This window comes from Neopsephotus bourkii, unplaced genomic scaffold (assembly GCF_033783945.1).
Source record: "Neopsephotus bourkii isolate Nb327-2 ecotype Australia unplaced genomic scaffold, CSIRO-AGI_Nbou_v1 NB_369, whole genome shotgun sequence".
Classification (NCBI taxonomy): Eukaryota; Metazoa; Chordata; class Aves; order Psittaciformes; family Psittacidae; genus Neopsephotus; species Neopsephotus bourkii.
In genome coordinates, this window is record NW_026900875.1 from 1,801,464 (window position 1) to 1,826,562 (window position 25,099).

Consider the following 25,099-nt stretch of genomic DNA (forward strand, 5'->3'; position numbering starts at 1 on the left):
AGTCAGCCTCTCAGAAATGCTAGGAACTTACTGGCTTTGGATCTCTGTTGCTGAGCCAAGAAGAGAGGAAGTTGGCTTTTGGTTTAGGCAGATCAGGCCAAACACTGTTTTGTTTGCATTTGTACACCAAGTTTTGTTTTACTTTGTCTCTGGAATTGCAGCTGTATATAGAATATAATGTGGGAAAAGATTAGGTAAGCTCCCTTCAGAAAGCTTTACCAGACATTTGCCAAAAAAATAAGAAAAATACGATGATTTTGCTCATTGTTTCCTCGGAGCTCAGAAAACCATTCTTTGAGTCAAGGTGAATTGTTGATGTGTTTGGAGAATTAAATAGCTGTTTCCAAGGTGCAAGTAAATGGTTTGCAAGCTTCCAGATGCTGCTAGGAGGAAGAGTAAACATTTAGTTCTGGAAATTGCAGATCACTTGCTCAGAGCCTCTTCCTTGAGGGGTTTCTGTATTTAACGTTTGTTGGTATTTCAGTAGCATGTGAAAGGACTGAGTCTACATGGTCTCTGTTGACCAACACTGTAACAACAGGTGATGAATATTTCCAGTGAGGTGACAGCAGGCACAACAGATGGGTGGGAAGAGTGAAGGGGCAAAGAGAGAGGAGGAAAATGGTGTTTCTGTCAGTGTTGCATGAAAGCTGGTGATAGGCAAGACCTGCTTTCAGTAGCATTGTTGAGTGATAATGCTTTGCTTTCTTCCAGACTATTCTAATAGTGTATTCCTAATAATATCACTGACTTCTGGATGGCAGCTGGGGGTAGAAGAAGTGATTTACCTTAAACTCCATATGGAGATGGCAGCAGAACCAGGGCCAGGAAATCCTGATCCCTCAGTCCTGTGGATGATAAGAAATTCATTTGTAATCCCAGGCAGGTTCAGAAACTTTAATCCTTGCCACCATTTTCTGTAGCCTTTGGAACTAGAAGGCTTTGGAGAGCACCAGCATATGTGAGTTTGATTTCCATTCTTTTTCCAGCAGGTCACATTTAAGTACAACATTGTGTGCACCTGCTGTTCAGGTGCTCACCTCACATAATATTTTGAACCATATGAGTCAAAATTAAACTTCCACTTTCCAGGAGAGTGACCGAGTTCCCACTAAAGGGATAATGCCTTCCTAAACTCTCACAGTTCCTAATGTTCTTCCTTCATCATGAATTGCGGCATGGTGCTGAGCTTAGTACCCAGAGATTGACCATGTTTCAGTAGCAGATGAAATTATTTCTGCCTGAGTTTGTAAAGCACTTCAGGCTCCTCTAGGATGGAAAGTATTGTTTGTTTGTCTGAGCCAGTATTTTCACCATGCTTTACTTCCATTGCTCCTGTTAGATGTGTTGTTTTTCATTATATCTTCAGATAAGGCTCATAAGAAATTGGCTTCTGCTTTGTTTTCTCACCAGAGGAGTGATTCATATTCAGATTGAAATGCTGTATTGCTCTAAGCCAACTTTCTCCCTGTGTGCTAATGGGAGGAGAGGGAGATGCAGGCATGGACCGAGCAGGATTATTTTTCTCCTACTGCATTTAGAAACTTTCCAAATGGCTTTTTAGGAAGGCACGTGAATTTAACTGTCTGGCATGGGAAAATCCTGGTCTTGCATGTTTTAAGAACATGAGATGAGACTGTATCTCATCACTTGTCTGTTTAGGCTGCAGACCCATACGCTACCAGCAATGTTGTCCAAAAGAAAGAGAAATGACAATTTACAGTCCCTTTTAAGTTGTTGGGGATTTTTGTTGTTGATGTGTTTCTTTTTTGTTCTTTTTTTTTTTATCTTTGTTAATGTGGTCCTATATTTTCTTCTTATTCATAACACTGGTTTTGAAGACATTTTCTTGCACTTGACTCGAGGCAGTGACTCTGTAGGCACTTTCTACCACACAGCCAGGCTCATCATTATACAAAGGAGCTGGTTGTCATCTGCAGAAGAGGAGAGCTGCTCAGTCTGATCTTGTTGGAAATGGATGCTGGCTAGCCCAGCCAAAACTTGCTCAAGAAACTTTATCACAGGTACTCTAAACTAGAGAGAACAGATGCTGAGATTCCAGCTGGGGTTTTGTATTCAGAGCTGTGTTGCTCTGTCACATGCAGCTCAAACTGATTGTCACTGTAGATCTTGTGGAGCCTACTGCCTGTCCCATAAACAGCCAGACTGCGATAATAGTGTATTTCATGGAAATCTATAAAATTTGTGTATCCTCACCTTAATTTAAGTGACCTTAACTGATTGAGCCTATTCAAGAGATTTGCCATGTTGTAAATTTACAGCTCAGTCTGTTTGCTTCCTTGTTCCTTCCAAATTTGACTTGGCTATCTGAAATGATCTTTCACCACTTGCCCTTTTTGTTCCCCAAGACTCTGTGAAACTGACTGAATTATTTTTAAGGTGCCTTGAGTCTTTTAGGTAAATGTGATACATGAAGAGACATTGACACTTTCAAAGTAGCACCTGAGGAGCCACTAAGCCTTGGAGGATTTAATGGAATGTCAGTGGCCATGTGCTTTGTGTTGCTTTGACAGTCCAATTACACCAACAAGCTGAGGGCATTGGCGTGGATCAAAAAAGTTATGTATTTTTGCTGGCATAAAATTAGAATTTATATGAAAGTTTTTCCAAGGAGGAATAAAGAAAAGAGACATTGACAGGTCTTTATAGTTGATTGTAGGTTACTTCACTACTAGAGAGTTGGTGAGACATGTGTTATTTTGGTTTCATGTCACCTAAACACTTTCTGACTTAAGAGCATTTGAGCTGGAATCACTTGTAATTAGCATGGGCTTGGCAGAAACTGGCACTGCTGCTGTTTGCACAGAAACTATCTGCATAGTCCAGTTGTGCCATGGGGAAAACTGCTATAAGCAACTAGCACAAGTGTAGTCTTGAGTGTGTCTGTGGAGTTACTGCTTTTACAGTAGGTGATGTCCTTGGTGGCACTGTAGCAACTCTGAAAGCAAGAACATAGCTGTCTCATGTACCTTGTATCTCTCACCTAAATGTTATGGTCTTTAACATATCTATCATCGTAGCCACATATTTTTTAGGCAGCTGTTGCTATCTGGGAGCTTTCAATTGCATTGCTTATGAGAACCTGGCATGTACATGGTCCAGAGAGATGTAGCCATTGCTCTGCTTTTCACAGTCTTCTTGGATGAGGCTGTTTCCACTGCAGCTGACTGTGGTCAGGCTGATGGAGAGTGCAACCTGTCCTAGACTCAAATGATCCATCTGGGATCTATTGCCCAACTGACACAATCTAAGGACTTACTAAATTAAGTAAATGATGAGGACCAGAGAGCACCTGCTGTTCCCCGTAACCTGTATTGCTGCTCAGAGGTTGGGCAAGGTGTCTCCTGCCTGCTTGATGGAGCCTGAGAGCTTGTGAGTGGGTGGCGTGGGAACTGGGGACAACTGAGGATTTGTACTGGGATGCAGAGTTGCTCCTTGGGGCAGAAAAATAAATCTGTGATTCTTGGCCCTATAATGAAGAAAACAAGACACTGTGGACTTGTTGCAGCCTGTGCAGTCTGCGAATGTTTTCTCCTTGTCTGATGCTACCGTCACATAAGTAATTTTATTGCCAAAGGGCAGGGAATGAACTAGTGAAGTGGGAGAGGGGACTGTGTGTTGTGAAAGTCAGTGCACCAAATGTACAACCCTTCACTTTTTGCTCTTGTAGTGTTTATTTATCTATATGATTTGCAGGGAGGAGATGGGGATGGTAGTGTAGGAGGTACATCTGTCTCGTCCAGGAGAAGAGTGACTGTTCAGATGAGAAGGCATTGTGCATGCAGTGCTTGAAATTAGCCCTTAAAATAGCACACTCCACATCTTAGTAATGTATTGAATATACCTGAATAAGAAACAGTCTGATTGAAGTATTAAGCTTGTTGTAGTGGGTCTGCTGTGACTCATCAGGAAATTGAAAGTCTTGAGATGAAACTCACCCTCTCTTCAGTCTTTTTGGAAGAGATGGGAATTAGTCGTAGACGGGAAGTAATTAATTGTTCTATGATTGTCATAAATAGGTACCAAACAACAAGCTCATGCTGAAGTATTTATATCCTAAGCCCCGTCTTGTGAGCCCAGCTATCAAGAGTCTCCATCAGACAGTGAAAAATAAAGTTCTCTGGAATGAGCAGCACTTCCACCTACATGCATTTAAGTGAGACAGGATGGAGGTGAGCTGGTAGGCTGCATGCTGTAATAAGCCATTTACTAGGATATAATGGCTGCAGGGTACAAATGCTGTTTCTACTTAGTCTGTATATTCAATGCAAATATTAAAAAAGAAAAAAGCCCCCCCCCCCCGTAAAGTGTATAATACTCTTAATCCCCAGTTTGCTTAATGAATATTGGTTCGGCCAGTGTTGCAACACCCCACGTGTTTGCACAGCCTTCTTCATCTGCCTGAGAAACTGAGGCAGTGGAAGGGACTTTTAATTTATGTTTCTGGCTCTATACTAGGGCAAATTCCTGGGCAACAGCCTGGTTTGACAGTGGGCAGGATGGAGAAGTCCTTTCATTCTTGGCAGGAGCATGGGAATTCTGACTTTCAGGGACTAATCCCATAAATTTAGGGTTTCCTCTGGAGAGATTTGCTACCTTCTGTTGCAAGTAGAACTGCCCTGTGTATTGGAGTCACAGAAGGTGCATTGGCATAGCTGGCAGAGGTAGATAATGAGGGGATGAATATGCACAGAAATATCTCTCTAATTTAGGGAGTAGCTATAGCCATTATGTATCTGTCTCACTGTGGGATAATGCTGGAAATGCAGATGCTGGGAAAAGAAACAAGACAATCAAGATGATCAAATACCTGTTTAAAGAAAAGCAACAACCCCCAAGGAAAAGGAGCTTGATGGCTTTGTGTTTGTCTGCAGTGAAGTCATGGCAACAGAACGTTCATTTAGCAAAATTAACTGTTTCTCTATCTTACAAAAAAAAAAAATAATCAAATGATAATGATGCAAGGGAGCACCCTTTTATCTCAACCAAATGAGTCCATTTGTGCCAAAGCAACAGAGTCATCCTGGGGAGTTTGTTCCAGAGAGCACGTGCTTTATTAGAACAGAATGTAATAGTTGTCCCACAGCCATAACTGTAAGAGCCTGGTGCCCAAGGCGAGCACTTTCAGTAACAGGAAAACCAAAGTTAGGTTCCTGTACCCGTATGATGTTGAAATACACACTTTGGAGCCTGGTTTTAAGCTTTAACTTGTTTGGGATTTCAGCTCAGTTAAGTTCTGGATACAGCTTTCAGAAGGGCTGTAATCTTTTTGAAGTTCCTCATGGGTAATGCTTAGTTTCAAAATTATTTAGGTATCTAGGGACAAAATGTTGATGGTGCTTCACTTTGGGTGTACCCAAATACTTGTAAAAAAACGGTTGTCTTTAAGTCCCTTTGAGTTTGAGACATAGGCTTCTTTGTGCCCAAGACTCCGTTTTAGCTCCTGACCATAGCAGTATCTGAAATAATTGTCACACAAGTGCTGAAAACAACACTTGTATGCTACCTCTGTTTTGGTGTTTGCTCCCCATCTCCGTGCACAGACCGCTCTGTGAAGCAATATGCAAGGGTGGACCACACAGTGATGACTGTATTGGTAGGCAGGAAAGCTCTCTTTACATCACCAAGTATCCCATATTTGGACTTCAAAAATTGTTCATCTTGGTGATAAGCAGGGGCAAGCTCCAGGGATAATATCACAAACTCAAACGTGTTGCTTGAGGTGCCTGGAAGGTGGTGTTTCTCTTAAGTAGTGTTTTCCAACCGGATCGAACTTTGTGGCTCTCCTGGAGATGGTTTTAGGCAATGCCTTATGGTTTCCATGAAAGTGTATGACAGCAGAAAGAGAAAGCTTTTGTCTTTATGAAGGAGTGAAACAGCCCCAGGGAGATTTCTAAGGGTGATTTGGCTTTGATTTGTTTTCTGTCAGAAACACTGGGAAGCTGCAGACTAATTGGAAACTTGACCATTTATTGACATCAGTGCTCACCAGGTGAACATGAGTTGTCTTCCATTGCTCTTTTATACCTGGAGGAAACTTGTGCCTTTCTCCTGCAAATTAAATTTTGGTTTAATGAAAGAGAAGTGAGAACTGAGCATAGGTGGATGAGTTCTGGTCAGTGAAGGAGAGCCACAGTTGTTTTATACATAGATAGGTATCTCAGATATTGTTGTGGATGTCTTCTGTGTAAAAAGCCAATGTTTTGGCTTTTTTTTGGAAAGCATCTCTTTCGGGAGGGACCTCATGTGAGTAGCAGAGCTCTTCATGTCACTTGTCAAACAAGGTGCAGAGGCTATCTGGGGGTGCATGGTATTTCCCATTTCAGCCTTAGGCTGGTATATTTGCAGAAGTGGCTGGCTGTTTCTTTCCACTTGTTTCTCTTCTCCAAGGCTGGACATAGCCCTTGCTGTAGCTCTTAACAATATGAGAGCAGAAGGGCCAGGCCATAGCATCCTCCTGCTGAAGCAATGCCCATGGGCTGCCTAGAGGGAGAAGAGCCAGTGAGCTAGAGTGGGAGTGCAAATCCAAGATGGTTACACATTAGATTCTGTCAGAGGCTCACATCTCAGGCTATTTTGGGTGGGGGGTGAGATCCCCAAACAGGAATACTTGCAAGTTAGGAAGCTCCAGCCCCATGGGTTGTCCCAGCACACATAGGGCGAATGAGCACTGTGGAAAAGCCCGAGCAGCTGCTGCCAAATGACTGGGATGATGCAGCCCACGATGTCTGTTGTGTCTGAGATCTCTGTAAAGTCTCTCGCGTCCTTCCTCAAGTTTAGTTTTCCCGTGGAGGCTGTCGCAGTAATGAGAATGTCTCCCATCTGCTCCTCACATGGCTTGGCACATTTAGCTAGAATATATATATATATTTTTATTATGGGGTTAGCCAGTGGTAACCATGACGATTAGACTCACCACACGGCATTTTTTTCCCTCCTCGAGTCGGTTTGAAATGCTGACAATTAAATAGATACAGTACACTTTAGAGATCTATCAGTCTCTTTGTTGTCTTGACAACCAGAATATATTTAGAAATGTAACAAGTACATGAAGTTCAATTGCACTTTTGCTAAAACATAGTTTTGTAGCTTGAGAATTTAATCTGTTTTTTTTTGTAGATCCAGGTGCTTATTTGAGCTGTGCCTGACTTTTGCTTTGGTCTCTCTGGGAAGCTTCTACATAGCAGTGGGGAGACTCAGCTGGTGGAAAGAGGGCCCTTGTCAGGTAGGGAGCAAACCTGCCCCTGTTTATTGGAGATACTTTGCATGGCAGGGGCTTGGGTGAAGGCCTGGTAGCCCCTGCATACCTGGGCACCAACAGTCCTGTACCTCTGGGTACTTATGGGTGCTTGTGGTTTGGCTGTTGATTTGCAGTGCAAGAGGAATGTGTGTGATCATTGTCTCACATCTGCTGTTCCTGCAGATCCAGCTGTGGTGCTGGGGAGCAGTAAGCAGTATGTCTGAGCATCCTCTCCCAGGTGAGCTGCTCTCGCCCTTCCGTAGCACTTTGGTATGGGAAGACAATACCATAGAGCATGACACTGGCAGACTGTGACAGCTTTCTTCCTGCACCTGAGTTACCTTTGGTTGCAACCAGCAATATCTCTCTTCCACTGATGCAGTAACAGAGTCTTCTTCTCTGTATCCCTTCTCCTGTTTTGTCTTTGATTTCCTGGGGACATTTTTGTTTGATTTTAACAAAAATACTACTACTACTAACAAAAAACTACTACCACCACTACTACTGTTTTTTTCGTCCGTTCCCATTTGACTGGAAGAATTGAGCTCATCCTCTCCTCATTGAGCTGGGATAGCAACATGTGGGCTAGATGTCTGGATTTTTAAGGTTGCATCCAGGGCTGGAAGAACAGAAGGGAATTAAAATAGAGTGCATCCTGTGGGAGCTGTACATGCCCCTGTCCCCCATCACCCACATTGATGGTTGGTATGTGTTGTGTGGCTGCGCTGCTCTCTGCCCTTTTCCTTTTGAGCTAGCAGAGAGCTGTGGTCAGTGTAGGCACCTTTGTGGTATCCCAGCCATACCTCTAAGTGTAGTGATGTGCCAGCCCTGAAGAGCAGCTGGAATGTATTGCTCCCATCTACTGCGATCCTACAGCCTGAAGGCTAAGAGACACAGGCTGGCACCACAGTGCCTTCATTATGCTCCTAGCACAGGATCTGTCAGTGCTACCCCCTTGCTTAATGCGATGGCTTGCAAAGCTGCTTCTGAAGCAAGAGACACCCAAGCACAAGGATTGTGAAGTATTTCCCTGGCTGAAATGGAAATCAGGTGAGGAAACAGTTCACTACCATTCCTCTGTCTGCCTGACCCAGGTTGTGATGAAGGCTCACAGGTTGAGGAGCTGCTAAAAAAGCCTTCTTTGTGGAAGAATGTTAGTGGCCCTTCCTAATCAGCACCTGAACCCCGTGGCAGGCCCTGGGATGCTTGTGGATTTTCTGCAAAATGTCAAGCAACTCTTCCACCATTCCTTGTCCAAGGTTTGACTTATAATTGATGCTTGGCAGTATGATTTCGGCAGGACAGCTGTGAAAAAAACAAATAAACCAAGACTCTTTTTCATCGATAAAGCTGTGGCAACACAACAAACTGAATAGGACCTTGGTTGTAGCAAAAGGTCTCCCCATCTGCTATTTGTCTAAGGGAACCACTTCATTTGGTGAGAGAGTTTTAAAGATGACAACCATGGTTCTGTGGTATGGATGTTGTGATGGTCAGTAGCATCCACCCCTGCATAGCAAGCTGTAAAACTAGTCAATAGCATTGCTCTGCTGCTGGGGAGCATAGTCAGCACAAGCTTGTCTCTGGGATACTCTATTACAGGAGAGTGAGGAAGGCTCAAGGGAGAGGAGCCCTACCTGACATCAGCTGTTTTGGCAAGTGATGTTTGGTGAAGTGTATTTCCCGAAGTCATCTTGTCTGTCTGCTGTACCTGAAATATAATTTAGTAAGGCTCAAAAAGAGGGGAGGATTGGGTTTTTCTAGCATGATTTTGCTTCCCTTATCTCTGTATTTCTTTTTAATTCATTATCTGTCAAATAATGTGGGTGATTTTTCAGTGTGTGTGCAGAGCTCAGTTTCATTTTTCTGTTTTCTTTGCTCCTTCCATTTTGCCAATTTCAAAATGAAAATCGAAAACCACAGTTATATCTCTACTTGAGCTTTGTTTGTAAATTGTTAACATGCCTTTTTCAAGTGTTTAATAGCTACTGGGATTTATTCTTAAAATACAACCACCAAAACCCAATGATGCTAATGAGTCTTCAAGAGTACTTTAAACAAGTTGTCCCAATCAATCTGACAAAGATAATGGTCTTGTATTAGAAGATATTTAGCTGGAGGTTGGATGAGCTGTAATGTTTATGGGTCTGTAGATCTGTAACCAGACAAAATCAGAATAATGCTTTTGATTTCAGTGGAGCTGTATCTGTTTATTATAACTGAGGCTTAGGCAGCACTTTAGATGCAAATTGCAACCTCTCTGAAGTTAAGTGGGGTTTTGACTTAATTTCTGGAAGCAGTAATGTTAGCAAAATAGTGAAGGCCAGGGACCCACATACCCTGAAGTCTGTAACTTTGAGTTGTTCTCTTTCATTTGCTGTCAAAATCAGATTCCCTTGATTTGGGCTAGTAATTAAAATGCAGCTTCTCTTAAGCGTCTCCCAAAGGCAGGCAGAGAGGATGGAAGTGCAGCCTATGCAGATTATATATATATATATATACACACACATACTTTGCAGAAGATGCCAGTAGCTACATTGTCCTCTCCGACTGCTTGTGGCTGGGCTGTTGACCTGAAGATTGCGCTTTCCAGAATTATCAGGCTGTGATGCAGAGAGAGCTGGAATCTGCTTTCCCTCAGTGTATTTGTGTCCACACAGCAACTGGGAGACATGGACCACTGCTCATCACCCCCTCTGTGTGTGGCATAAGTGATTCACCATGCATTCATTTCTGGTCACATTAGAGGCATTAGTTTAAAGCAGGCTTGAGGTTAGCATTAGCTATTTGAAGTCTTAAGTCTGAAAGCAACTTCAAACAGGGAGCAGAAAATGTATCATGCACAAAAAAATCTCTGGGATTTGTTTCCCCCTTTAAAAATTAACAATAATCATAAATTCCAAACTGTTAACATCTGCCGTCTCTTCTGGTCAGGACACCTGTCTGCCTCTTTGCTGTTATTTGATACAGGCTTCCAGTGCTGGCAAAAATGTTAACGTGACTTTTTTGTCATGGCAAATATGAAAGGAATATCCAGTGTGTGTGGGCAGGTCCTCAACAAATTTATCTGTGCTTCTTGGGCTTTGGTGTGGATCTGAAGCAACTGCTGCAGTTCTCTGTGCTTCCCTTCCTCCGCTGCGGACCAGGAGGGTGAAGATGCTGCCCTGCCAGACCCAGTTCTCCTGAGCAAAGACTGTTGATGGTTGGTCTAGTCAGTTTCAGCCTGGTTTCCTTAAAAAATAATGTATGTGACTGGCTAGCTATGTCTCTCCTCCTCTTCAGTGATGTTTAACTCCTTGGCTAATGTGAGCCATGCTTGTTAAGAGATAATTAGACTTTAGGAAAATACGGTTGAGGATGCAGTTAGGAGGAGCTTGTGGGCCTGTGATGGCCGGAAACATGCTGGGCTGGAAGAATTGGAGCAGGTGGAGGTGAGCTGGACTTTCCACTAATCATTGCTAGTATTTTTTAAGCTTGCTTATTTCTTCTTCAGGACTGAGATGAAAGGAAACAGGTAACACCAGGGTAGGCTAGATATCAATAAGCTGGAAGTAAGAGAGGCTGCTGGTTAAAAGCAGCTTGTGGTAACAGAAAAACATGTGTTTTTGTTTTTAGCTGGGCATCCTTGGAGGCACCCAAAAGGAAGCAAGGGCTGAAGCTGTCTCACCCTACTGCTTTTTCCACAGTTGCTGCGTGGTTAATGCATCCCTTCTCAGCTTCAGTTTTTCTTGGTGCTCGTATGGCAAAGCCAGTGCTGTGGGCATGACTCACCATTGGCCTGAGCAGTGAAGGAGGCCTCTTAGAGGCCCTTTAAGCAGGAGAAGCAGGAGGGTGTTTGGTCAGGCTTTGAAAGAGACTTTGTTACCTGTAGCCCTTAGGTCAGAACCTTTCACAAGTTTTACAGTGATTTGAAACAAGTAGCTTCTCTCCCAAATAAACTTCAGTTTCTCTGCTTGCTCTGATATAAACTGCAAATGAGTGAAAACCACTTACATGGGTCAAAAAAGGGACAGACTGCCACATGGGTTGTATCAGGGGGAAAAAAGCTATGCTCTGCTCCATAAAGGAGGGTAACTGGCATTAAGGGCCATTTTGGGGCTGTTTTCTTGGTGAGGTGTTACAGCCAGCTTGATTCACTTCCTGCTTTTACAGTGAACAAAACATTGATTCTGATCTTTCTGTTTGCACCCACAGAGGTCCCTTGGAAAAGCTTGTCATACATCTGCCTGAGTGCCTGACAGAGTCACCCTTGCTTCCAGGTGAGGAATGGATCAGGTCACGGGGTTTTTGCCAACTGCTGAATATAGAGGGAGTGGAAAGATCCTGAGACCATGTTCGGTCATTCAGAAAGTGATGGTCATTTCATCAAAGCTGAGGGTGGTGGGATGCCAGCCTAAACAGGAGGCTTTAGGTGATTTTACTATTTCTGGGTCCAGGTCTGGAAGCAGCAAACATGCAGGCCCTCTTGGGAATGGGCATGTTGCATGGGAATCATTGCGTGGCCCTGTGAACCGTATTATTTTGACTTCTTTTTGAATGAGCCTTTCCTACCTGTGGACCTGAATTCACACTGCATCCATGGCATGCCTCTCTGCATCCTGGATATGCTCCCGGCTGGTGATGGAGAGTTGGCTCTATTACAAACTTTAATCTACCCATGCTTCAGTGGACAAAAGCGGGGAAGGATATAAGCCTATTAAGTATAACCTGAATAGCAAATTATGTGAGGAACAAATTAATTAATTCTTTCAAAATTGCCAGTTCCATCAAATTCACTTGGAGATATTTAACTGTGACTTTAAGGATCATCCTGATAAACTACCCCAAACTCTTGTAGGAGTCCCTTGCCAGATTATGTTTATGACTTGAATTGTGCTTTGTGCCTATCCCATGATAGGATGATTCAGTTGCAGCAAGGGTACGGCTGCAAAAAAGGAACAGTGTCAGAGCAGTAAGGTTGTCCTCAAGCCTCTCTCAGATGTGCCATCCCAGGAGGCAAAAGAGATGCTACAAAGTCAACTGGGGGAAGAAAGCAGTGAGCAGCCCACCCTGTTGGGAAGTGTATAACGAATGAACAGGGATTGCTGGTAGCTGGTTTAGAACAGCTCAACGGCTGTGATGAAATTCTGTAGGAGATTTGCTTTAGTAGGGTGTGGTAGATCTGGGAAGTCTTTGCTGTGGTGATGGTTCCTTGTGCCAAGTGGCAGCACCAGAAGGCCATGTGTGGTACAAGTGCTGGAGGCCGCATAAGTTTATAATTTTTTTCCGGGGGGGCTAGATGAGGTTTCAGCCCACTGTTTACTGCAAACAGGTGGGAACATTAATAAATGTTGAAGGACAAAGACAGACAAGGAATTAATGAATAGAGGACAGGAGATTAATAGCGAGAGGGGACAATTTGGTTCAAGGCCTGGTCTTCCCAGTTGCTGAGTTATGGAAGATTAATAGCAGCTTTTCTGTTAGTCTCACTCTTTCTGCAGCAGCTTTCCTGGCTAAGTCTAATAAACTGTTCCAGTGGGTTGCTGTAAATATGAAATCTAGGAAGAAGCCCGTCCTAGGGATTAACTAGGTGGGACAGTGTTAGTTTTGCTTTCTATTCAAAACTTAAGCAATAACATCAATATATATGTCAGTTGTGAGGTCAGATGTTCAGGTGCTTACAGCTCTTCTCAGAACAAAAATGTGTTATAAAATGTATCTTGTCAAGCAAGCTGTCTCCCACAAATTGTTTCATACTCGGTGTCCTGTGCAAGAGGTTGATTTCTTGTCTCTTGACTGATTTTTCAGCTTTGTTTCTGTGGAAAACTGTCCTCTTGACCTGTTACATCTGGCCTCTCATTACACTTGTGTGAGATTAGATCACTGTAAGAGAACACTAACTTTACAAAATTTAAATTCCACATTAAATTTGTGGAAGAACAGTAGAACACAGAAAATCTATATTCTAGTAGTAGGGTGCATGCTGTTCTGGGTGTCTTACATAGTCAGCCTCAAACACCTACCTTAAGGCTGTACCTTCCAAGTCAAGCACTGCAGTAGTCCTTGGCATATGCCCTTGGTGTATTTTTCGTAGTCTTCACAAAGATGACCCCAAGCCCTTCATGCATAGGGTTATAGCAATATGCAGGTACGTGTATGACCATTTTGGGAAGGAAGCAACTGTGTTCCCATAACAGTGAGCATGATGAAGACAGGGCTAATATCAGAACTTTATGTAGCAGTAGCCGAATATCTTTTCCAGGGAAGAAAGGCTACACGCAGTTTCAAGCGTCCTGTAACAAAGCTCTGTCCCTTTCAACTGTTCTTGCATGCAGTGCCCTTGGTTTTTCAAAAGTTAATTGATTTGTCTATATTGTGATTCTGCCTTTAATTTTATTTGTGTAAAGAAGAACATGGATGAATCTTTCCCCAGAGAAATATTTTACACTTCTCCTCTTTGAATGCTGGCCTTGGGTCTGTCTCATTTCTTAATGAGTCTGTAACTGAACAGCTATGGTTCCCACATGCTCCAGCCTTGACACATGCATACTTGTACACCCACATGCCTGCTCCATTGAGCTGAGCAGCCTGCCTGCTCCCCTCGCATGTCCACTGCTTTGAGATTTGCATTAGCAAGGCAGTATCTTCCTGGGAAGCCCTACACATGGGTAGGGGCTTTATACCTGCAAGCATAGATAGATACGGCATCAAATGAGCTGTCTTGTGAATCGGAAATGCTGTAACCTCTTTATTACACTGTCCACCCCACCACAGGCTTGTTCAACGTGCTTCTCCAGGAGCCCGGATTCCTGTGGGCTGCCCTACCCATGGTGAGGACCCAAGCTTGTGCCGAGCACAGAGTTGAACACCCGACACTGAATTACTGTCTGGTATGCCAGTGGCTGCCAGATCTTTGATAGCCTGTTTTTAATGAAGATTCCTCCTGTAATTCCTAGAATATCTTTCAGTGCAAAAAATGAGCTGTGTGTGTATTTTGCTGTGGGCTGAATTTTTTTCCTGCTCTTCACAGCTCCCTCCATGAACAGAGAGGAAAAGGAGGGGGAAGCAGCTGACTGCTTTTTTTGTTGTTGTTCTTCTACTTGACTCCTGTGAAATATGTGGCGATCAATTGCTCACAACTAACAAAATGTTTTTGTTTCTGTTTGCAAAAAGCATATGGGAACTGCAGGAAAAGCATATGGGTGTTTTTAGGAAAACATATTGGTGAATGGACAAATTATAGTGGTGCCAATATGTTTTGGGTGTCTGGCTAGACCACTACTACTGCCACACTTGCTGGCATGCAGACACATCCACAAGATTTCCAGCATGTGAGTGGTGTGTAGCTGATTCTGGGGAACTGCTGGCTGTGCTAGATCAGACCCCTGTTAAAACAGTGTTGTGATCCATCTTCGGTGTGTGTGACTGCTTCACCATGTCCCGGAGTAGGCTTCGGGCTTGTGTTTATGGCAGCATATCCATTCTTTCAGTAGACTGAGCCCAGAGCTCCACTTGCAGCTGACTGCAAGTAATGATAATGGTAACCTTTTTTTCTTTCTAAAGCCCTGGACTGAAGTCCTAATAACACCTGAGCATCTTCAAAAACAGGCTAGGCAACCTCTAACTCTGCTTCTCCGTCAAGGGTTTTTGTGTCAGCTGGAGCTATTATTTTTAATTTCTCTGTTTTGTGGCTGTTTTTGAGAAGATGCAAAACATTTTCATTACTACTTATGGGCCCAGTCCTGTTTGCCTTGATACTGGTGGCCCAGAGAAAGGGATCCACAAGCTGGTAGGAACTTGTGAATCATAAGGGGATTAGGCGGTCTTGGTTGGTGTGTCTATTCTGGTGGCTCATAGCATCTCTACAGTTTGAGTTGTGCTGCTGTGGACCCCTGTGCAAGAAGAAGTCTTTTGACAGTTCCATCTAGATACCCCTTCCTGGTTGCCCTGGCAGTGAGGGAGTGCTGCCTGCCCTATCTCTGCCTGCAGTGGGCATGGCTGTGGCGGGTTGCAGGGGTTTGTAGCAGCCCTCTGCCCATGTTTAGGTTCAGAAGGTCTTAGGGGGCTGGCTAAGGTCTCCTTGCACAGACATGCACAGTACCTCCTGCCAGTAAGAGCTCATGGTCTAAAGAGACAAAACAGAGCTGTGCTGAGAAAGATGTTATGGTCTCCGAGTGTCAGGAATGACAGGCAATAACTGAACTCAGGAATGGTTTCATGAGCAGGTTCAACCATTCTGAGTTTGTACCATTGCTAGAAGAGGTGGTCCTGCTGCCCATGTGTACCCAACCCTCGTTTCAGCCCATAAAGTCACTTTTATCCTTTATAGACATAAGCATGAGTTGTGAGGCAGCGGAGGAGGCAACTTGTGGCTGAAGACTGAAGAGATAAGCAAGATGTACATTTGGGCAGTCATTTGGACGCTACGTTGTTTATCTTGGTTGTGAACCTGGCCTCCCAGATACTCTTGAGTGGTAATTCAGCACCTTTTAGTGTTCTTCCTCTTATGCCAACTCAGGATGATTTGGTAGTGAGTAATTTTACATTATTTAATGTAGCCACTTTCCTTATAGCTCTTTTGTTCCGTGAGACATTTCCCTATTTTATTATGCAAACAGTACATTAAGATCCTTGTGGGCCTAAGTTCCCAGCAGTGCTTGAGATGATGGCAGGGAAGTAGGTTATTTCAGAAATAATGATTCTCTCCTCCAGAAGCTTTCTTGGAGTTCTGCTTTAACTGCTTTTGATATTATACATGCTTTAAAAAAAAATAATTAAAAAAACCCAGTACTTCCTAAATGTTATAGAGCTCAAAAAATACACTGTATGCCTTGTCACAATATTTAATACAGAGTGCTATTTACAGTAATGAATCAAAATGTCAGTTTTTAAAATATGAACTGTCAGAGTGTTCCTACTTTGCAGAAAACTTTGATATGACAGTTTTTTAATCATATGACTATTACATCAAATGTGTCTCGGTACTTCTGCTCAACAAAGTCTTTTTTTATTCTTTCCCCCTCCCTTTTCACTGTAGAGTCTGGTAGGTTTGTTTGACTGAATGCACTTTGATTAGAGGTCGGAAGGATGCAGAGCTGAATGCTTTTGTATATTGACAGATGGGATGTATCAGTGCCTGTGTTTGTGCTGACTGTGGTCACCTGGTCTTAGGTATAGCCTGGTTTGGATCACCTTTACCTTGTGTTCCCAGTGTTTGCCCCAAGCCTCCTGTGTGCTGGGGCTCAGGCAGCAGCACTGGTGGATATGAGCCCTGACTAAGCAGCACTGATGCCTCTAGGTATAACTCCACATTTAGGGCAGCTGGGGTAAAACTGTCTCTTCAGTAATAAAAGCTGGCTTGTACAGTAACATTGCTAATCCCTGTAGCTTTAGCATGAAGGGACAAGTAAAATAAAGAACTTGAGGCAAAGGATGCTTGTGCATTCTTAGTGAGCTGAAGGGGTTGCTGTGCAGGGCAGTGTTGCTGTTGCTCCTGGAGGAGGAGGCGGGGGCTGGGGATGCCAAGTGGCTTCCCCAGTGGCTTGGCTTACCCTGGACCCAGGTCAAGGAGTGTGCTTGTTCTCTGAACCCCCTTTGTGAATTTAGACCAGAATATTCCCCCCTCCCCCCCTTTTTTTTTTATTTGTTTGCTTATCTGCAAAATGGGAGTAATTAATTGGTATTAGTAAAACTCTCGAGTCTCCCTAAAGCTGATTACTCAAACAACTGCTGTTCATGATGAAGACAAGGGAGAGCTTATGTAGGTTTAGGAAACATCTAGGCTTCAGAAAACACCTCTGGAAGGAAAGGGTTTGGTGTGCTCACGTGAAGACTTGGAGGCCAGAGAGGAATCTAAGGTGTAGCAGAGCCATGTACCTCTGCCCGTAACATCTTTGTGCCACCTTGCCTGGGCCTTCAGATGGGTTCCTACTGCTTATTAAAACTTGCAGAGTTACTGTTGTGTAGGTCTTACAAGTGCAGTATTTCTGATTTGGAGCTGGACCAGCACAGCTATGGGAATGGAAGGAGTCTAAAAAGGCAAAAGGTGTGTATCAGCAGTCCAAAAAAGAAGAGTATGGGCAATGCAAAATACTAAATCTTAGAATCATAAAATCAAATAATGGTTTCGGTTGGAAGGGACTTTAAAGATCATCTAGTCCAACCCTCTGCTGTAGGAAGGGACATCTTTCACTAGACCAGGTTGCTCAAAGCCCCATCCAGCCTGGCTTTGAACACTTCCAATAATGGGGCATCCACAGCTTCTCTGGACAACCTGTTCTGGTGTGTCACCTAAAATCTTTCTTCCTTAAGTCAAATCAGATGGTTGTCTTGATTGTGCGTGTTTCTTGGAGCCTGATTAACTTAGTGTTTCAGATGGGCATGTCTATTAAACAATAGCCTCAACCCTTCTGCTGACATTATCGAAGGGATCAGAGCTTGATTTCAGGGATGTAATACATATTTAAGTGCACTTTTGAGTAGCTGTTTACTTCGAAACTCTTGTATATGGAAGGCACAGACAAGGGAGCTGAACATGTCTGAAATTTGGTACACTGAGGCCCACAGAGTCTCACCAGTGATAAAAGATTTGGGAAGGCAGGGTCATTGTTGTAGCATCTCTCACAAGTAATATACTGATAGAGGAGAAGATGAAAAAATAAAGAGGGGAAGGGAAGGGGGAAGGATGTGGCTGGTGGGTGAGGCAATGGCTGCATGAGAGACTTTGCTGGTGGTGGGGCCTGGTGTGGACCACCAGGAAGCATGAGTGATGCCATCTGGTGAAGCTAGTCCCAAAAAGTCTCTTATACCAACAGGACTGATGACAGAGGGGCTGCCAGCAGCAAGGGCCAGTGGCAAGACAGAGTGAAGTTGTCACTTTTCAAACCATGTGGTTGTCACCTCCACCGAGCGAGCATTGCTGCTTGCTGCATTCCCTCGTGCTAGAGAGGACAATTGATTATTATTCAATTTTCATTTTAGGCAAACCACATTGTTAGTGTGATGATTTTTCTTTTGTTATTGTTACTGCAGTGGATAGAAAAGGAGCTCTAACAGATGTATGATTAGCAGGGCATGAAATTAGAAATGTTTGCGTACAAGGGAAAGGTTGTTTATTATCAAATTCCTCATTTGAAAATTAAGCGATACTAAGATTGGCCATGCGATTCTGCAGCAGGCATGCAGCCTCCCTCCCTCACTCTGTCCCAGCAGCACTGGCTGAAAAGTAACAGTATTTTAAATATTACCTTTACTAAAAAAAGGTCAGTACCTGCCTTTGGAGACAGATTATCTGAAGAGCTTGTTCTCCCACTCTGGCACTTAAGGTTTCAGTTCAAGAAAATATTTTGACTGATGTTTAAGCCCCATTGATTAGGGCAAATGGAACATTTTCTATTAAAACTCTCTTGGATGGAAAATAAGGTTCTGATTGAATAGTTCTGAGTGTGGGTGTCTACCTGGGTGAAAAGTATTTGTTGTCAAAATGCTGAAAAATTTCTATTTTGAGTCACTGCTGCCACGTAAGTAGAGTGGTGGGGTTTGGTGTGCAGTACCCAGTCCTTTCCCCCTCTTGGGTCAGTCTTACAGCCAAACCACACCTCTTCAGTCTGTACTGCCTGGGAATCCCCAGTGCACTGCGATGTTGGTGCCTTTTAGGTGTGGTCTGCATGGGCACTTCAGGAAACAGAAACCAGCTTTTAACACCTCAAATGCTGTCAGTGCTGAGGTGGTAATTTTGCATGGGAATGCTGTCAGGCTGTGGTAGAAAGCCATTGGCATTTAGATTTTTCTCTTTAAAATGGCGTGGTGTGGTTTTGTTGTTTTGTTGTTGTTGTTGTTTCCTGTAGAAAGTATCTGTGCTTTTTTCCTACACCTTTAGTTTGAGAAAATGATCTGTTGATTTATGAGCTCTACCTGTGATGCACAATTCTCAGGTACAGCTGCTGTTCCCTGATCTCCTTGAAAGATCTGGAAATGAATTTTGAAAGGCTAGGTTAAGAAATGTACATCAGAAACACTGTTTATCTGTGTTATGCTGTTGAGAGAAGACTGGTCCTACCTGCGACTGAACATTTCCCAGGTACTTTGACTTTGTCACCTATTTTGTTCTGATCCAGTTTTGTCCTCTAAAACTTTGTGGCCAAGTGCAAATCTGACAATATTAGAAGTTAGTAGGGCTACTCGTGTGTAAAGTTTCACGTGGGTGTTTCCAGGACCCAGACCAAGGTGTTGTCGTGATGGATTCTGCCCACTGAGCCTGATGGTATTGAGCAGAAAATAGGAAGAGGGCTAAAAGATTGTTCCTGTGCTCTGGGAACAATTGAGACAGAAAATTGCTTCCAGGATTTCTTCATTTTTCCACAGAGGGTAACCAGCCTGTGTAATTCTCTGCCACAGGAAATACTGCCTGAATCTGTTACCCAAAGGCAGCCAACGCAGTTTAGGTAGCAGCCTGAATACCAAACGATCTGCAGGACAGGGGTTGTCCCTTACTTGGGTTGTGTCTTTGTGTATTGACTGTTACGTATGTCATAGAATGCCACAGTGGTGCCACTACCATGACAGGTAATTGACTATTGGCTTAGATACTTAGTGTGTTCCTGGAACACAGTTAAGACTCTCATGCCCTAAACAAGGACACAAGTTTTTATGCTGAGATTGTAAATGGAGATTTACTTAGTGTTGTGATCAATTTATAAGCCTGGAATTACTCTCCATCTTACTGGAGAGCAGTTCCAGTAAGATGATGGGTGCCCGGTAACTTCAGCCATATTCTTGACTCATCTTTAGTCTTTGCAAATCACTGTTTCTGCACCTTGTATATGCTCATCTGGAGGGTGAGATAGCAGTTGGGCTACTTGCAGCCGTTTGTATCAAGTTTCAAATAAGGTCTTTCAGCCACATATTTTATTGCAACTTCTAGGGGAAATTATTTAGATTTTTTTACTTGAGTGAGAATAGTTGTGGCCAAATCACTGTGTAAGCATTAAACCTGCTGGGCATTGAAATCTGATTCCTTGATTTCCATTAAGCAGGTCTTCCTGGGCCAAAGGATCTTGAGCTGCTAGAATAGAAAAGAACATAACATAACAAAATGAAGTTGGTGTTTGGTTATGGGCTCTGGATGTCATTGTTCCTGGCTGTTCATCTAGCTAATGTTTGCTTTTGTGTAGTATTTGTCTGCGTCTGTGCTTCTGTGCACATGGGGAAAAGGAGGACAAATATCACTGGGGTGGATTAGCATTAAAAAATAGTTAACTAATCAAAGCCATAAAGCTTGTCCAAATGAATTCTTTAGAGAAATAGCTTTGAATTTCCCAAGCAGCCGCAGGCCATAAAAGCAAGTCACTATCATTCAGAGATGCAAAAAATCCCCTTCTGTTGGAGTGTTGGACCTATTTGTGCCTTTTTAGGAGGGCATTCAAAATGTTTTCTTCATTTTCTACTGAACAGCTCACTGCTATACGTCATGAGCATTTGCCAACTGAGACAGCTCCAACTACCCCTCAGTTTTAGCCCTCCACTGAAATCTGTATATCTGTACTCTGCATTTTGGATGTCTTTCAGCCCTGTGCACTGTGCAGTGGGATAGCCCTTACAGAGCACTTTTTGTCCCTGAACTCAAAGTATTGTAGAGAAGGGGCTGAATGTTGTCCCCAGAGCCTGGATGGAGGTGACATGGAAGGGAGGATACAGATGGAGAGTGATACCTGGAAAGATTTCCTACATAACCTAAAGATACGGGAGGGGAGCCCTGTTCTTTAATCCCATGTTCTGTTTAGTCCTGCCCCAGCAGACGCACCAACCCCACCAGGTTTGCAGAGCAGGTAGGATGAAGTAGGAGGGAATTTCATTTTGCTTACATGAACGAAAGAAAGCACATTGTTTGGCTGCTGGGAGAAAGTTATTGAGGGCTGTCACCGAAGGTTAGGCATCCAGCCTTTGGGAATTGGGCATGTAAATTTGCTTTATGCTTATGAAAGTCTCTCTTTCACAGTAATTTGCTTTGCTGCTTCTTAAAATGTACAAAAAGTGAAGTGCTGGTGTATGGTCTATACACAGATATTTGGATAGCATGGTCATTAACAGGAATTAAAATTACATTGTGGTAGCTCAGAGCTTATCAAGAAAAAAAGAAAGAAAAACTCTTAGAAGACACAAGGTGCTTTGTAGCTGGAAGTGCCTGTCCCCCTGCAAGAACTCATCTGTCCTTTTCAGTCCCACTTATTATTCTATTCTTATTTTATTCTATTAAGCAGTAAAAAGAAATCTGCCTAATGCCTACTGGATTTTTAATATTACTTAAGTGTATGCACACACGCCCAAAAAAAAGCCATACGTATTTTTTAGCATTTCGTCTTTAGGGTCCCAAGGGAGGGATGTTAATGGCCATGTCCTGGAGTGCCTTTTAAGCAGAGAATTATACTTTTGCTTCCCTTCCGAAACTTGGAGTCTCATTCTCCAGATAACCAAATTTTAATGTAACCACCTTTAAAGTGTTTGTGTACATATGTAACTTTTCTTTCCCTGGTCAGTTAATGAAAGTCCTAAGTAGATTATCCTAAAAACTGAGGTCATTTTTATAACAGGTGGGCAATGCATAGAGGGCAAAGCTGTGACCTAGGGGCTGCAGTTTTTTGAAAGGGATTAGATCCTTGCACAGGAGTGGGCATGACATTCATGTGCACAATGTACACATATCCTGTGCATGGTTTCTGTGGTAAAGCAGAGATGTTTTACCCACATAGCAGGACCATTTGCTGGGATGAAGTCATCAGTGTTCCTGAAAGCAATAAAAGCAATATAGAGGTACCTCCATATACAGGATAGTGCAAAGTAAGTGTGAAGCTCATCCTTCTTCTCACAGATTGTACTTTGGCCTCTTGTATAGGCCATATTCTACCCTCAGATGAGAGCAGTGCTCAGCTATTGATGATATGGGCAGAAACTGAATCTGAAGCCTAGGGCCTTTCTGCTCAGGGAGAGTATTGTGAAACAAAGTCAGGGTGTGAATTTAAAGTGCAATAGTTGTTCTGAGCATACTTCTCATGTGGGCAGTCTTATTCTGCTCTGAGAGGGCCTTTGTGCAGTTCTGCTTCATCCATTGCCAAAGGCACTCTCAGTACAGAAAGAATGCCCACACAGGGAGCGAATAGCTTTTCCAGGCTATTTCACCATGCTGAGGAGTCCCTGGAGATGCACATGGTTTCATGTCCCCATGAATGTTGCAGGAGCTTGCCTTTCTGCTCGCTCTTCCATAGTTCTTGTGTGAGGAAGCGTGCTTTGTGATGGGCAGTTGGAGAAGCTGTATCTTCTGTACCCTGCTAGGTGCAGCATGCATCTCTCATTTGCTTGAAGTTATGGGTCTGGCCTCAGGAATCCTAGAGGTCCTGAGCTTCTTTCAGTGCTGCTGGTGTTGCAGTTTGGCATTCTCCATCAGTACAATTGCCTCTCGTGGTGTGTCCTAGCTGCTGAAGAGCTCCTGTGAGATCATGTCTGCATTCATGTGTTGTTCTTTTTCATATGAAATCATCAGGCAAACCTGTGTGCTGAGTATGATTGTTATCTGAATATTGTTGAGCAGGAAAACAAGAAAAACCCATCTGTTCTACAAAGAGGCAGTGTAAAGAGCAGGCTCTGTAACTAAATAAATTCACATCTGTTTAGCAGAACCATCAAATGGTGGGCAGAGGGGCCTAATGTGAATCACATGTTGAAACCACAAGTATGAGTGAGATGAGCTGCAAAAGAGAGAGCCTGGAAGTGTTGATTCATGTGAGCAGCTGTTGGTTCCTCTCCTGATTCTTTCCCTCTACCAGTTTCCTGAGCAAATTATGTAGAATCAAAAAAGCAGGGATGTGCACATGTGTATGCATACATACGTGTATATGTTTGTATTCCTTGCATGATTAAATAGCCTTTCTGCATCATTATAAGCCATTAGTTCATAGCTTCAATTGGAAAGGCAATGGATTGTAGAGGGGGCCTCATAGCAGGGAGGGCAGAGCTGGCATGAAGAGAGCAGGTGAAGCTGTTCCCTTGTGGTGTTGCTTCACAAAAAATGGCCCTGATGTAGCTTGCATTAAAAAGGGACTCGCCTTGGAATTGATTCTCAGGATGACATCTCCAGCAGTGTCATCTCAAGGAACCTGATGGGAGCAACCTAGAAACTTCAAAGGGTAGGTTATGCCTTCATGTGTGCAAGCTAGTTTCAAAACAGGTATTTGCATACTAGTCCTAACAGACTCCATTTTTCCATGGATCAGTTTAATTTGTTGCTTAGGTTTTCCCCTTAGTCTTTTAAGTCCTGCAGAAACAAAGGGCAGCTCAAGTTTCTGTATTGGTTGCATTTGCAATTTATTTTACTTTCTGTGCCAAGAACATAATACAATTTCAAAACATTGTATTTTTATGACTTAAGGCAGCAGTTTCTAACTTAAAAACAAGAAAGCTTTTGGGATATACACACAACTCAGGTGCCTCAGTTAATGTTATTTGGCTGGTTTCCATAGCCCGTTAGAGAGTCCATGTAGAGGAGCAAGCATCTTCTCTCCCACAGGATCTAATGAAAAGAAACATGCAATAATTTCAGTCTCAAAGGTGGTTTCTTGTTGCTGTCTTGCCTTTTGTCCTAGATATTTTGCAATAAATGAGGCCAAACTTGTGGGAATGAAGAGTTACGGTAGATAGACCTGATTTGCACAGGTTCTGATCTCCTGCAATTCAGTTTGCCTCCTTTAGCTGACAGAGAGCTGTGCTCACACAGTTTACCTGGGATGTGAGCTCTGCAGGAGTGCACTGGAGGTAATGAAGCACTTAAGGGGATGGGGGGCTGAAAGCCCCATGGAATGATTAAGGTGTTAGCAGCTGTGTTACTTTGAAAGAAAAATATGTGCACTGCACAGCAAAGGCATGCTGAAATGCCTAGCAGAGGCTTAGTTGTGTGTGGGGACATGCTTTGCCTTACACTTGTGACATAGTGGTAGCAGCTATTAGAGGGCATTTGACAAACAGAGCTGCTTGTGCAGTTACCAGCTCTATGGCCCAGCTGCCCTAGTGTAGTTCAAAAGCAGAATGCAAGTGTTTGCCAGCAGTGGCTAAAATGCATCAGTGTCATTGTCTCTAGATACATTAAGAATTCGGTTCTTCCTTCACTCCAAAATTCCCTCTGCTGATGATTTGTTTCCTCTCCTCCACCTCCCCACATACTCTTTTTGAGAAGGTGCAGTGAAGATAGATGAGCTTTGTAATGTCTTCCTGGATACTCTCAGATTTGAGCTGTTCCACATCTAGGGAACCGATGTGGCCAGTCTAGTTTGGAAACTTTTGTCACAACAAAACTTCATACTGATTTCTGGGAAAGGGAATAAAGGATTAACTTGGGTAGTCAGAAACAGAAGACATCAGTGTGATAGTGGTGGAGCAACTGGAGTTAGCTTTTTAATATAATGAGCAAAACTGCAAGACCTGTGTGGATGCCTGGCTGGGTTAATTTCATTGCTGGCATTGTGGTTTGTACCAGCTGAGGAATTTTCTCCCAGAGCTTTGAGTACCACTGTTCCTGAATGAATGGACACTGGTAGAAGGGAAGCACAACAGTTTCCTAGCTGGTGTGTGGTGGTTTTATGAGTTTCAAAGAATTGAAAATCAAATCTCAAGCACTTGTCTTCAGTCACACATTTCTATTTGGAGCAGAACTAATGCCCAATGGTTACTAAAACGGAGCTTTATCTTGATGTGCTCCAGAGTGGCATGTCATGCTTGCCTTTGCTCTTAATAATTCTTCTTCACCCATTTCTCCATACTTCCAGAACACCCCTCTTTTAACAGTTGTCTTCTCAATGAGCTATAAGTTGTCTT

The 25,099-nt window shown here is 43.2% G+C and overlaps 1 protein-coding gene across 5 annotated transcripts in view; it reads left to right on the forward strand.

The window, feature by feature from the left end:
• LOC133209908 (lipoma-preferred partner homolog) overlaps nt 1-25,099 on the forward strand; it is a 313,797-nt gene that overhangs the window by 66,422 nt on the left and 222,276 nt on the right. For 4 of the 5 annotated variants that reach the window (XM_061348850.1, XM_061348844.1, XM_061348847.1 and 1 more), the window contains one exon: nt 7,141-7,246. The exons of the other annotated variant lie outside the window; for it this stretch is intronic. The gene's annotated coding sequence lies outside the window, so the exon portion shown is untranslated. The remainder of the gene's footprint in view (nt 1-7,140; nt 7,247-25,099) is intronic. 5 annotated transcript variants of the gene reach the window in all.